The 14,004-nt window shown below is 42.4% G+C and overlaps 1 long non-coding RNA gene and 1 pseudogene across 4 annotated transcripts in view; one reads left to right on the forward strand and one right to left on the reverse strand.

Moving 5' to 3' along the window:
• The window catches only part of LOC141370476 (uncharacterized), a 139,017-nt gene that overhangs the window by 44,851 nt on the left and 80,162 nt on the right, over window positions 1-14,004 (forward strand). The gene's annotated exons all lie outside the window — the stretch shown is intronic.
• On the reverse strand, window positions 9,951-13,914 carry LOC112840754 (large ribosomal subunit protein P1 pseudogene; annotated as a pseudogene).

The raw sequence follows: 14,004 nt of genomic DNA on the forward strand, positions 1-14,004 counted from the left end.
AAAAATTTTTTTTATTTCAGCTAATTTTTCTCATCTATTTGGATTGCTGTGAAAACACTGCATAAGGCAGCATTGTGCAGTGCAAAAGCATAAACTTTGAAACCAATGGGACCTGGGTTTGGATGTAGGTCTACTTTTAGGTCTGTGACCTTGGAGCAGCTACTTAACTACCCTTTTCAGTCTCATTTTGTCATCTGTAAGACAAGTGTATATGATACTTGCCTTATCAGATTGCTGATCAGATTGAAATTGTGTCTATAAAGCATCATGGTCATAGCAGGTACAGACATTCTTAGTCCATTCAGGCTGCTAACAGAAATTTACTTCTCACATTTTTGGAGGCTGAGAAGTCCAAAATCAAGGCTCTGGCAGATCTGGTGTCTGGTGAGAACCCACTTCCTGGTTTGCAATGGCGGAAAAGGGGCTAGCTAGTTCTTGGCCTTTCCTTATAAGGGCAGTAATCCCATTCATGAGTACTGTGCTGTCATTACCTAATCATTCCCCAAATCATGCCCCACTTCCTAATACCTTCACACTGGGGATTAAGATTTCAACATGAATTTGAGGAAGATACATTCAGTCCCTAGTACAGTCCATCTCACATTTCACGTCTCCCTCCTTCTTAATGATTTGGGGAGATAAGGAATTAAAGCAAAGAGTTCATGAACCAGGATGGGGATGGGGCTTGCATGTTCCGTATAAGTAGTATTTATTCAGGAAAACATTTTATTTCAATCAATCTTGTTGAAAGCCTTTTCAAAATATTTGTCCGTGCTCCTCCTTTGGAAACCACACACTCTGAATATAATTGAATCTTTCTTGATGACTGAAGACCTTGCCATGCCTCAGGCTTATTATTCAAAACTTATTCAGCTGCTTGGATAAATATGCAGAAGGTGCAAAACTTAGTTGGAATGTGTTGAACTCAGGAAGTCTTCTAGAAGTTTGTTATTTACTTTGAATTGAAATCTTTGTTAACAGCTTTTTTGTGGTTCAGACTTCTAAATAGTGCAAACATTCCATTTATAGATGAGGTTATTCGATACTGTGTTCTGGTTAAACAAATGATCAACAGATTTTTTTCTTTGAAGGACTAATTTGTTGAAGGACCTGAAGCAGGCATTGTTTTGAACATGAGGGAATATGAAGATTAGTTGGAGGCCTTAAGGAATGGATAGCCTCATGGGGGGAGGGACAAAACATAAACTCATAAAAAAGTAACCATAACAAGAGCCAATGAACAAGAGAAGTCTTCATAAAGAAGTCAGTGCTTGAAATGGGACTTGAACCGTGTAGGATTTGGACCAGTCGTGCTCAGTGGTAAGAAGAATGTTTGATAGGGAAGAGTCGTTAAAGTGGAGGGAGGGAATAGTTTGACTAAATGCACAGGGAGGGGAAACTTGGGTTATAGCCAGAGGACCATAAGTTGTTCATTTCAGAGATAATTAAGGTTAACAAAAGATATTTAGTTGGGACAGTCCTGGTTTTTGATAATATGTGCTGAATAGCCAGATGTCTTGAAAAGTGTTCCTCAGGCTCCTGTAGTTATGGGAAACTATCATCTACAGTACATGCTTTTGTAAATTATTTTATCTCTGTGGACCTATAATACATATGTCACAAGAGAATTCATAGGGCTTCCAATTTGCCTGTTATTAGAGGCCTAGAATCATTTCTTGGACACCAAAGGTGTCTAGTACACCAGAAAGCCCTACCAAGATCCATTCTCCTTTGTAGAAAACAACTTTTAGAGCCACAGGATAGGTCCTGGGTTTGGATCCTCATTGCCCCTCCTTAAACACCTCAAGCCGGGAGTGTGGAGGAAGGAGAGAAACAGGTTTTTCTAATCTCCCCACTTGCCTCACCTGCCCCTCATTTGCCAGCCCAGCCCTATGCCCACTCCCATCCCACACTGGCTCCTTAAAACAAGGTCACTTTCCTCAGAGGGAAAGACGACAGCCTTTCATCTAACTGGTCAAAGGACTTACATATTCCTTCTTTATGAAAGTGGAAAATGAGAGGAAGAAGGGAAAAATCTGTGCAGGACCCTGGTGTTATAGGACATAGTCTGCTTTGCGGAAGCCATCACTCCCAGCAGAGGTAAAAAAAAAAAAAAAAAAAGCACGATGTAGCAATGTGAGCAATGTGTATATTCCACACTAAATTATCTGGGCAGTGAGCCCCTTGTTAAAAATTGCTGGATGGACCATCTCGTTAACATTTCCAACTATTGATTGACTCTGATAAGGAGAGAAAAGAAAGATTGATGGGGTTCTCAAACTCAGCATTCCACATGTAAAGCAAATCTAGACTATGCCAAAGAACATGACCTTTTTGCTTTTTAAGGAGGCATTTTATCCTGGACACCAAACGAGGAGGGCAGTTGGTGTTACTCCCTGTATAGAGCCAAGGTTCCCTTCTAGTCTTCTCTTTTTTTGTTGTTGTTGTTTTTCCATATTTGACCTCTTTGTTCCTGCCCTTCACCTTCAATCATAAATGTAAAACTGCTCACTATACAGTGAAAAGCTCCTTTCCTAACAAGGCACAGGACCAGAGTGGTAGAATTGGAAGGAAACTCAGAAGCATTGAATTCACCCTTCTGGCTTTTGAGATAAGGAAAATGAGGCCCAGAAAGATAAAGTGGCCTTACTGACTATGGAGATAGTGTGGATGGAAGCAAGTGGTAGCTCATGTAGTGTTAGTCAGTTTACAGAGTGTTACCACGCATGGGATCGCATAAAAACCTGTGTGATGTAGGTGAGATTATTATGATTCTTTTTTTTTTTTTACAGAGGAGGAAACTGAGGCCCAGAGAATTCTCCCATAAGGAGAAAGAGCATAACTTTTCATCAGGGAAACTGCCCATGACAAAGCCTAGTGGTTCTGAAATGCCAAACTCTGTTCTGAAGGGCTAGGCATTCAAAGATTGGTAAGATGCTGCCAGTGTGCTCACCTCTCTTAGAGGAATGTTGTCAGTCTTCACCCAAGGCCACCCGCAGGGCACCCCTAATGCTATCAAAACACTACCTGACTCCTGAAAGGACTGAGTTCCAGGTAGCCATTTGACGCCCTCTAAACATGGTTTTGTGGAAACCTTAGAAAGGGCCAGCTCTTCTGCAGAGGAATCTACATTTTAAACTACACAAAACTTAGGGGCGCCTGGGCGGCTCAGTCGTTAAGCATCTGCCTTCAGCTCAGGTAGTGATCCCAGGGTCCTGGGATCGAGCCCCGCATCCGGCTCCCTGCTCTGCGGGAAGCCTGCTTCTCCCTCTCCCACTCCCCCTGCTTGTGTTCCCTCTCTTGCTGTGTGTCTCTCTCTGTGTCAAATGAATAAATAAAATCTTTAAAAAATAAATAAATAAACTACACAAAACTTAGAGTCTGTAATGTGAAAAGTAAATAAAGTTGGCTCAGGATTATGGAAGCATTCAGAGTTTAATTGGAAACAGAGGTGGGATGGGGATGAACTAGGGGTTTTCAGGACTCCTCTCATCCTGTCTTTTACTATTCTTTGTGAGAAGCACCCACCTCAGTGACCCTGCCTCTTCAGAATGGCACTAACAAGCATACACTCTTCCCCCCGCCCTTTTATTCTTGGGGAAAGAATCTGATCACCAATTAGATCATACTTTCATGGATGGGGAAAAATCATTTGGAACTTCTGTTCATCTAAGACAAGAGTCAGCAAACTACTGCCTCTAGGCTAAATCCAGCCTACTGCCTATTTTTGTAGGCTCATGAGTTAAAGACAGTTTTTACATTTTTAAATGGTTGGAAAAAATAAAAAAAAAGAATAATATTTCATGCCACATGAATCTTATATTTAATTTCAGTGGCAGTAGATAAAATTTTAGTGGAGCGCAGACACTTTTATCATTTGCATCTTGTTTATGGATGCTTTTGTACTACAACAATGGGGTCTAGTGACAGTTGCAACAGAGATTATATGGCCTGCAGAGCTTAAAATATTTACTATCCAGCCCTTAACAGAAAATCTTTGTCAACGCCTGTGTTAGAGCACTAATCATACTGTATGAGAACTAGCTCTATGCATATCCATCTCCTAAACTAGACTTTGGATCTTGTGGAAGGCTCTACTTTGCTTAGAATGAACCTTTACTCTGGGTTGGCACTCTGTACATGTTTGTAGGATAAAAAGAAAAATAAATCAATGATGTGGGTTTGGGCAAGTCACCTTTCATTTCTGGGCCTTAGTTTCCCCTTTTGTGAAATGAAAGAGTTGGCTAAGGTGAACTTGCTCCCTTTTAGTTCCAACATTCTATGTTTTACTCTTACAGCAGCCAAAAATAAATATCATGTTCAGTTCACTGAATCTTCTTTTTTATAACTTTGGGTTCTCCCTTAGTGACTTTCTGAATATTGGCTGGTTTCTCAGGTCTGCCAGTACCACGAATTTACTGGATCATATGATGTTAGTGTTGTGTGCATTGCCTACTGTGTGGAAATTCATTATCAATCAATAACTTCCTTTTCTCCATGGCTGCCTGTCTTATGTGACTCTAGTGACATGAACGATTTTCTCAGGACCCGGTCACTATTAAGAATCTGAACATGTGGAGTCCAGAGACCACACTCAGGATTTATGACCAACCCGCACCTCCATCAAGATGCATCCACACGGCCTAGAAAACAGCCAGCTGCCATTACTTAGAAAATCTCACTACTTAGAAAAATTTAGTACTTGGAAAATAGTGGCATTTTCAAACCAAATGGATATAAAAGTTCTCCAAACTTCACAAGTGCACAGGGCCAAGCCCTCAAATGGTGATTGGTGGACACTGTCATGGCACAAAGGTTATATGGCCTGATGTGTTGTCAACGGGATGTGATTTGAACAATTATCCTGCACTGTTTCATCCCAGAAGGGTCATTGCCTCTCCCAACCCCATCACTGTTAAGGGGACAGAAAATGTTAGAATTGAGGTACACAGGATGTGAGGAAGCATGCTTGCCATAAGTTTGGCCCAATGAAGGCTTCCTGTGCAGCAGCCAAGACCAGACCTCATGCAACAGGTGAAATTTGTTTTCTGGACTCTTCTGTTCCCTTTTCTCCTTCTTCCCCAAGTTTCTAACATTGTCCATTCATCTTGGGCCTCTGCTATGATGCCCCAGGCATGGGAAACACCCAAGCTTTTAGTGCAGTATCTCCTTTCCCTTTGTTTTTAAAATGAAGGGTAGTGAGGTATAGTGGAAAAGTGCAAAGCACTGAAAATCATGTTAGTCTGAGATCCAGTTCCTCCACTTCTTGGTGAGTCTTAGTTCCCATTATCTGCTTAATGAAGATGATACTTACTACCTACTCTACTTATCACCCAGAGTTCCTTACAGGCAAAGATCATGCATTATTTATTTTTCTTTTTATCTTGCCCTGCTCAGTACATAGCATACAGTAGACACTTGGCAAGTGTCTAAACAAAATTGAACTGACTTTACATATAATCTTACATGGATCATGACATGTGGAGTGTTTGAACTAAAAGGAGCTCAAAGACCTACTCAGTTCACTGTCAGCAAATAATAGGCAGACATGCACCACTTCTCACTTCTGTGCTAAGTGGTCCAAAACAGTCACTATAGTCTTTCCAGCTGAGTGTCTTTTTTTTTTTTAATCTGAGCTTCACAATCTTCAACAAAGTTCTCTGAAAGGCCACTATCATTTGACTAAAATTATCACTGAAGGAAAAAAAATTGATATAATTCTGGTTTGAGTTCAACTTCTACCTTATAAATATGAAGAAACATAGACCTAGGAAGATGATATGATTTGGCAGAGGTCACAGAACTAATTGCAAGGTCAGTTGGAACTAGAATATAGGTCTCTAGTTTCTTCATCCAGTGCTCTATCCACTACATAACATTTGCGTTCTGATAGAAGTTGCAGTGCCTTCAAGCCAAGGAGAGAGCACTGGGGGAAATGTCTAGCAAGGACAAATGAGTATGGGAGGCAGGGAGGGAGGGAATATAGGAGGGCCTTAGAGTCATAGAGTCTCCCTGTCCATTCAGAAGGCAAGTAAGTTATTCAGCAACTTTCACTGAAGGCCTCTTTCAGGCAAAGGTGCAAGGCCCCAGAGACCTAGATAGATAAAATAAGGACTCTGCCCCAGGACTTATAGACCCATAAACAGTGAAAAACAAAACAAGATGATAAGTGAGCTAACAGAGATATGCTTAGAGCCCTCCAAGGGCCAGAGGGCATGATCCAGAGAAGTCGAGGAGGGCTTAAATGAGGAAGTAAACTGAGCTAATTGTTCCAAAAAGAGTTACGGTTCTCCCACAGACCTGTACCCCTGAAACAAATAATACATTATATGTTAAATAAAAAAAAAGAGTTATGGATCTCCAAAGCAAAGAAGGGAAAGTGTATTCCGTCAGAAGGAACTGTGTGCAAAGGCATGGTCTGAAAGAGCTTGGCATATAAAGGGACTAGCAAAGAGTTCTGCATGGAAGGAACATTGATATGTGGCAAATGGAGGAGAAGAAGGGAGGGGATTAAGAACAGTATCAGGAGGGGCGCCTGGGTGGCTCAGTTGGTTAAGCGACGGCTCAGGTCATGATCTCAGGGTCCTGGGATCGAGCCCCACATTGGGCTTCCTGCTCAGGGGAGAGCCTGTTTCTCCCTCTCCCTCTGCCTGCTGCTCTGCCTACTTGTGCTCTCTCTCTGTGTCAAATAAATAAATAAAATCTTAAAAAAAAAAAAAAAAAGAACAGTATCAGGAAAGGGACCTGGAGAGATAAACAAAAGCAGCCTGCTTTGAAGGAGTCTACAAAGATTGATAATACATATACATAAATAATTATAACACATGATAGAACAATCTAATGCTTTTCAGACCACCAAAGGAAGTACAAGGGAGTCAGAGAAGGGAGAGATGATTTCCCACTAGTGGTTGGAGACTCTATCACTGATTAGCTGGGCAGAGTTAAAATTGGTCCTTTTAAATTTTGGGGATTCAAGTAGAAGGTAAAGATCTGCAGTATAATTACATACCTAGTCATGTTCTTTTTGGATCATATCTTTAACTTAATAGACCAGATCCTAAATCCCAACACACTGCCCAGTGGCATGCCCATTCCCATTATATAACATATTGTATATTTTGTTCACCATTCTATTGCCAGCACCTAGAACCATGCCCGGCACCTAGTAGGTATCAAATAAATATTCATAGAATCAGTCTTTTAAATGATGTGTTTTTACCATGGCAACCACATACACTAGATTTTCCAGAGAGTCTTTAAATACCCCGTCCTTTAGTTGCCATTAGTACAACTATGTTTGTCATGCATCTGGAGTTCTGACTTAGAAAATATGGTAACAAAATTCATAGATACAACATAGGAAAGCTTCATTCTCATTGTCAAAAACTCCCTATACCAGCTTGGGTATTTGGGAGGGATATGAGAAGGGAATATGGTTTTATGTAGAGTACACTGTTTCTGGGCTGGAGGCCTCAACCACTCCCTTCTGCATGGTTGGCTGCCCATGTGGTCTCAGAAAAGAGCAGCCTCTCCTTCTCATTCTTTGCCCACTGAACACACAAGCTTTGGGAGTCTTGGATGAAAGTAGAAAGCATTAGCATCTTGAAAACGATGTAGTTGGGGTGCTTGTGGCCTTGTATGGGTCTTTCCAGACAAGTTTCTGGCTGTCCTATTGGGAATGGAAGTCTCCAACATCTGCAGAAATGAAAGTGTGTTGTTACAAACTTAGCATCTGCCCAGCACTCCCTGAAATATAACATTTAATGTGCTTGATTATTACTATCAAGTAGGTCATCAGTGAAAACCATTATCAACCCTATAATGTTCTTCATTTTTTTCTCCTCCTTCCTCACCTCTCCCTCTTCTTCTCCTCCTTGTCCTCCCCCCCCCACCCCGCTTCTTCTTGCACTGTCCTTCCATTTTTGTTTGGCTTTAGATTCAGATGTCAAAATTACTGGGTGCACATAGATTATTTTTTTTTTGAGTTGAGGAAGAGGCTTGCATTATATTCTGACTTTTCACAGCCTATCTCTATCTCCTAGAAAATTGTGCATCCCTTCTGCCTTTCTTAATGGTTTTATCATCTCCCATTCACCCAAAATAAAAATCCTTAGAACTATCTCCTCTATTTCTCTCACCACTTCATTCTTGAGTCCTCTTAATCTACCCCAAATTATCCTCACATGTATCTCCTCTTGTCTGCCACCTTAATTGAGGCTCTCAATCAGCCCCTTAACTGACCTCCCTGATCTCCTAATCAGAGCCTCCTTTGCACTGCTCCCTAATCATGGTAAGACTGTGACACCGTCCTCCTCTGAAGACATGGGCGGCTCCTCATCATACAGGGAATAAAATGGAAAGTCTTTGGCATGCTGTTCAAGACCATGTTGAGTCTTGACAGTGCTTTACCAGCCAACCTTTGGAAATTAAAAATCTATTTAAGAAGAATAAATTTATAAAATAAACTGGATATATTACATAAAAGCTGTTGTCCAAAAATCTGCAAAAAGAATATGTGTGTATGCATGTAAATAGATAGATGTATATATACACACACACACAGTGTTATAAGTGGTTATTAAGGTTTCTAGGCAAGCCCACAAGTCTATTCAATATATAATTGTAGGCAAACTACTGTGCATTCGCAATTTTTAAAAAATTACTCAGCAATGCCAATAAATACAACAGGAAAACCACTAACATTTTAAATTATTTTTAGGAAATACGTCCTGAGGGGCACCTGGGTGGCTCAGATGGTCGGGTGTCTGCCTTCGGCTCAGGTCATGATTCCAGGATCCTGGGATTGAGCCCCATGTCAGGCTCCTGGCTCAGTGGGGAGCCCGCTTCTTCCTCTCCCTCTGCCCCCCCCCCCGGCTCATGCTCTCTCTCTCTTTCTATCTCTGTGTCTCAAATGCATAAATAACATCTTAAAAAAAAAAAAAGAAATAGATCCTGACTGCTGGCCCCTGGGGTGACAAGACAGACAACTCCATTTGTCTTAATAGGTTACATTTACTACATGCTTACAATATGCCAGGCCATGTCCTAAGACCTTTATAAGCATTAGCCATACAAGTATTTGATCTCACAACAACCTTATAAAATAGGTATCATTTTTGTCGCCACTTAACAAACAAGGAAACTGAGGCACAGGGAAGTTAAATAGCTTGCCCAAGGTCACCCAGGGAGTGGTAATGGTAGGGTTTGAATTGGGGCAGCTTGATTCCAAAGCTCCCACTGTGAATGACAAGCCTAGATTAAGAACCACTAAGAGAGTTCTCCAGAAGAGACAGGGCCAGTTAATAGTGGAGGATGCAAGGAAGTGTCTAAAGCTGACAGTGCGTGACGGACTGAGGACAAAGCTGGGTAGTCAGGATTGGGTACTGGAAATACAGCATTTTGTTATGGTCATTTTGACCCTAGTGCTATTTTGATATTCACACTTAATTCATTTCTATGAAGAATAAAGCATTAAACTTTCAACTTAAAAAATCATCCAGTACTCTGTGCAGTAGAAACTCATTCTAATGTCTGGATGAAGTGAGAGCCAGATTGGGGATTGAAGGCTGGGGAGTCAGAGATGTGGTAAGAGACGCTGAAGCCTAGAAATGGGGTAAGGTTGTGACACACATTGTTTGTTCATTTTTTGTAAGTGACTGGCTTGGTATTTAGGATTACAGAACGTCCATGGTGTCAAAGTGGTCTAAAAAACAAAAGATTCTCCTTCAAAAAGGGACTTACAGGAGGAAGAGGTTCAGCAGTGAGCGCTAACCACAGCCTGCCTTGGGCAGAAGCAGAAGCAAGCCCCAGGCCAAGTCATGGAAGGAGAGTCACTTTCTGTTCTGCTTGTCAGAAAGGGCAAAGAATCAAAACATCACTTTCATAATGGATGAGTTTACAAAATTGCAGGAAGTGTGACAAGACTTGAAAGACAAGACACATTTTTTTTTAAAGAGTTCAGCTTTTATTGAATGGGTTACAGAAGAGGGTTAGTCGGAAAGACCAAAGCCCATGTCATCATCAGCCTCCTCTGACTCTTCTTTGCTTCCACCTCCTCCTTGGCTGGGGCAGCCATGCTGCGGGGCACAGGGAGGGGGCCAGGTCCAGCTGCTGGGGCAGGTCCACCAGCCCCTACATTGCAGATGGGGCTCCGGATGTTGACATTGGCCGGGGTCTTTGCAAACAAATCCTGCCCAAAAGGTTCAACACTTACACCTGCTGCTTTAATGAGGGCATTGCTCTTATCCTCCGTGTGACCGTCACCTCATCGTGGAGCAAGTTGAGGGCCAGGTAGATGCAGGCGAGCTCTGAGAAGGGTGTGCGAGTGCTGGGCTGGCACTGCTGGACACAGTGTAGTCACTGGATAAAGTGAAGGCCTCACCCCAGCATGGCCTTAGCTTCCTGGGAAGGACCAAGCACCTTAGTGCAGCTGAGGAAAGGCAAGACACATTTTTTAAATATCATGCAGCATCTTTTTGCTGTTGAGTATTTCCCATCTGAAATTTGGGATTATTTGACCAACTGGCATCACCTCTGGTATTTTCCATGGATTAAGAGAAAGTATTGTGAGAAAACTGGGATACAGAGCCAGGTTCAAATCCAGGCTCTACGACTTGCCAGGTGAATCTCAACCTCTGAACCTCAGTTCCTTCATGGATTAAAAGGGAGTGATAATATTGCTTAAAGTCTCAAGGTTGTTGTGGGCCTTAAATTGTGCCTCAGCTTTTGCGCTACTTACATCAGCAATGGGACAAAAAGAACGCCGCCAAGAAGAGAGACCAGGAGCAAGTGGACCTTGAGGGTGAGAGCTCGGTGCCCCCCTGCAAGGTCGCACGGACCGACAGCCCGGACATGCACGAGGACACTTAAGACTCTCACTACCCCACAGGCGCCTCCTGTCTTGTCTGCTCCTCGCCTGCCCGCCTTGTGTAAGCGCCCCCCGCCCTGCCCCCCACCGGCCCACCCACACCCGACCATCCGTACCACTTCCAACCTCATAGGAGCCGATGTATTTATTTTCCTTGAGTTTTTATTTATGCTGTAAAATGTACCAAGCGATGGTTAACGGGGACGTCAGACCCAGTAGTGTGATGTTGGTAGATGCTTTTTAAAAAAACAACATTGTTATTCACAGGCCCCCCTCCCAGATCCCCCTTTTGCCCCCCACCCCCTCCACCCCAGTTCTCCGGAAAAACCAGAGCGTGTCTGCAAGGGTCTAGGGCCAGGGCCCTGCTGTAGCCTGGCAGCATGGGTGGGAGCCCTTCTCCCTGCTCCTACTCTCCAGTCCGGGCCTTAAAGACTTGGCTGGGACCTATTCCGTACCCAGGCTTTGCTCTGAATGTGTGCCAGGGGGAGAAGTCGACATTTCCGGATATTTCTCTTAAGTCATTTTATCATGGACTAGTGTGTGCTCCGTGTCCACCCCAATAAAAGGATCTTTCCTAATAAATAAATAAATAAATAAATTGTGCCTCAGCTGTCAGCCTTCAGTAAATATTTATCAAATGGCAAGAGTGGTTAGTAGCATTACAGCTGAAGATTTTATTTTACTTTTCTGTATTCCTTAAATTTTCTACCATGAACGTATACTGCTTTTGTAATTAGAAACAAAAACATAAAACTTATTCTTTTTTAAAATGACAGACATAATTTCTCATATTTTCACCTTTGCTTCTTTCATTTCCCTTTCTGTTATATATAAAAACGGGTCTTCTCCACCCAGCAATATTCGGAAGATGCTATGGGATGTCAGTTATTGTCTATACTGCATCATGGTTTTAAGGGGGTCAGCTCAGCGTATCCAGGCCTGTGGTACTTAGATGGGGCTGAGGTCAGTGGTAACTCAGAGCTCTGTTCTCTCCATTACACATTGATATCCGTCCTGACACTGCCAGGCCTCAGGGAGCTCCATTTTTTTTTTTTTTTAATCCTACTAGTTTCATTTATTCAGCACCAAAGCCTGGAGGCACTGACATAGGCTGCAAGAGTCTAGCCTGCATTTGGTCTTTGGAAACCAGGGAGAGTGTGGGCAAGTGTATTAAATAAAGCAAAGTTCTGGCAGAAAACCAGCTTCTAATCTTGAAGTGTCCCCTGGTTCTCTTCTTTTCTTTATAATTTTAGGTTTGTGGGTCCCAGATCTCCATATTTACCTTCTGGAGCTGCTGCCTTAGCAATAAGAAAAGATGAATGTAGGGATTTAAGGCTGAGTTACACCAGCCCCTGAAGCATTCTCACATCAGGAAGCATAACCAGGCGGCTCTGTCACATCTGAAGCTACCTGGTCTGCCCACCCTCTCACGCTGTGGGCCTTTTCTCACACAAGGACGTAAGGGAAGAGCCAAAGGGCCAGGACCTTTCTGAGTGTATGGGCTTCTGTGGGCACAAGGTGTGGTTCATCAGCTTCCTTTCAAACCCACTCCTGCTCGCTTGTTCCTATTTCAGCAAACATCGCTGCCATGCACCCAGCTGCCTAGGTTAGAAATCTAGGAGTCATCCTTGACCACTTTCCCCCCCGCATTCACATCCCATGTCCAATTATACATGTAGACCTACTTACTCTACTGCTTTAAATGGCCCTCAAAGTCATCTGCTTCTCTAGTGCCTTTCTCCCCTTAGCCCATGTTTAAATCTCTTTTACAATATTCCTGTCAGTGATCATGTGGTCCCACTTTGGACACTGCCTATAATGGGATTTACTACCTCCAAGGTGATCCATTCTATTTCTAAACAGCAGGAGGAGTTACAGTGTTCTTCCCTATGTCAAACCAAAATTGGTTTCCCTAAAGCTTGCACTGTGTTCTGGCCTTTAGGCCTACGTAGTCAAGACAATCTTTTCTGCTCTGAGTCAGCCCTGGGTGTGAAAGCATGGTTACTATGTCCCTGAGGCATTCTCTTCTCCAGACCACACATCTCCACTTGTTTCCACCTATCCCCATAAATATTGTTTCAAGCTCCTTCTCTAGTCAAATGGCCAACAGAGCTACTTCTTCCCACTCTGCGAAAGCCTGAAAAGCATCTTTACATAAACAATATTATTCTCCTTGATTCTCCCATGTTAAGCTCAGAGATCATGTGGCCATAGAGAAAATTTCTCCCATCCCTGCAACACCCCATCACATACATAACTCTGTAGATAGCTTTGAAACAAGCAGGTCACCTTTATTATTTGCAAACTAAAGCTAATTATATTGAGCTGTCAGGATTGTTGTATTAAAATAGATAACGAAGTTTGAATTAAATATTTCAACAAATATTGATGTAACACCCATCATGTACTGGACGTTCTGCTGGACTCTGGGTATAAGACAGTCCTAAAGATGTTAGGAAAGACCTCTACCTTTATGGAATTTCTAACCTAGAGACTGAATATGAGAGGCTCTCCAAGGGTCATACAGTTTGAACTGAAGCCCAGCTCAAACTCTCCCTAAAGCCAGTTGGAATTCTCCCTTCCAGTGACCTAAGCTGGAAGCTCAAAAGTGGTACCCACTATTATGATTATCATAATAATAAACATAGATACAACCACATTAATGCCAATAAACCTTTGGATGTTACAATTTCCTTATGAGAATAATGCTTTTAGAAACAGAGCAAAGACCATAGTGGCATTTCTTGTGAATAATAACTATTATATCACAGATTGTCTCAATTTCTCCTCCTATAAGCTGCCTATTTCCTATAAATCAAGGAGTTTTATAATAAATGAGCTGAGTTAGCGTCCACACAGTGACTGTCTATTCAAATGTGGATTACTTGCTTAACTTGGGCAAATGGAATGAGAGATTCTAGAGTGCAGAACAGCAGCTTCATCAGGGAAGGTGCACCTGCACTTGTAGGTACAGTGCCAGGCTTCCTTCCTCCTTCTGTCTGTCTGCTGGCACAATTATCCTGTCCGTAAAAGTCGTCTTCAGCCATCATCTATGGATGACAGGATATGCTTCTACCATCAAAGAGGCTTTCAGCTTTTCCAAAAGCTGTGTCTTGGCTTCCTCATAATTTGTTCAG

This window comes from Callorhinus ursinus, unplaced genomic scaffold (genome assembly GCF_003265705.2).
Source record: "Callorhinus ursinus isolate GAN/ISIS: 27379988/994484 unplaced genomic scaffold, GSC_fseal_2.0 scaffold35, whole genome shotgun sequence".
NCBI lineage: Eukaryota > Metazoa > Chordata > Mammalia > Carnivora > Otariidae > Callorhinus > Callorhinus ursinus.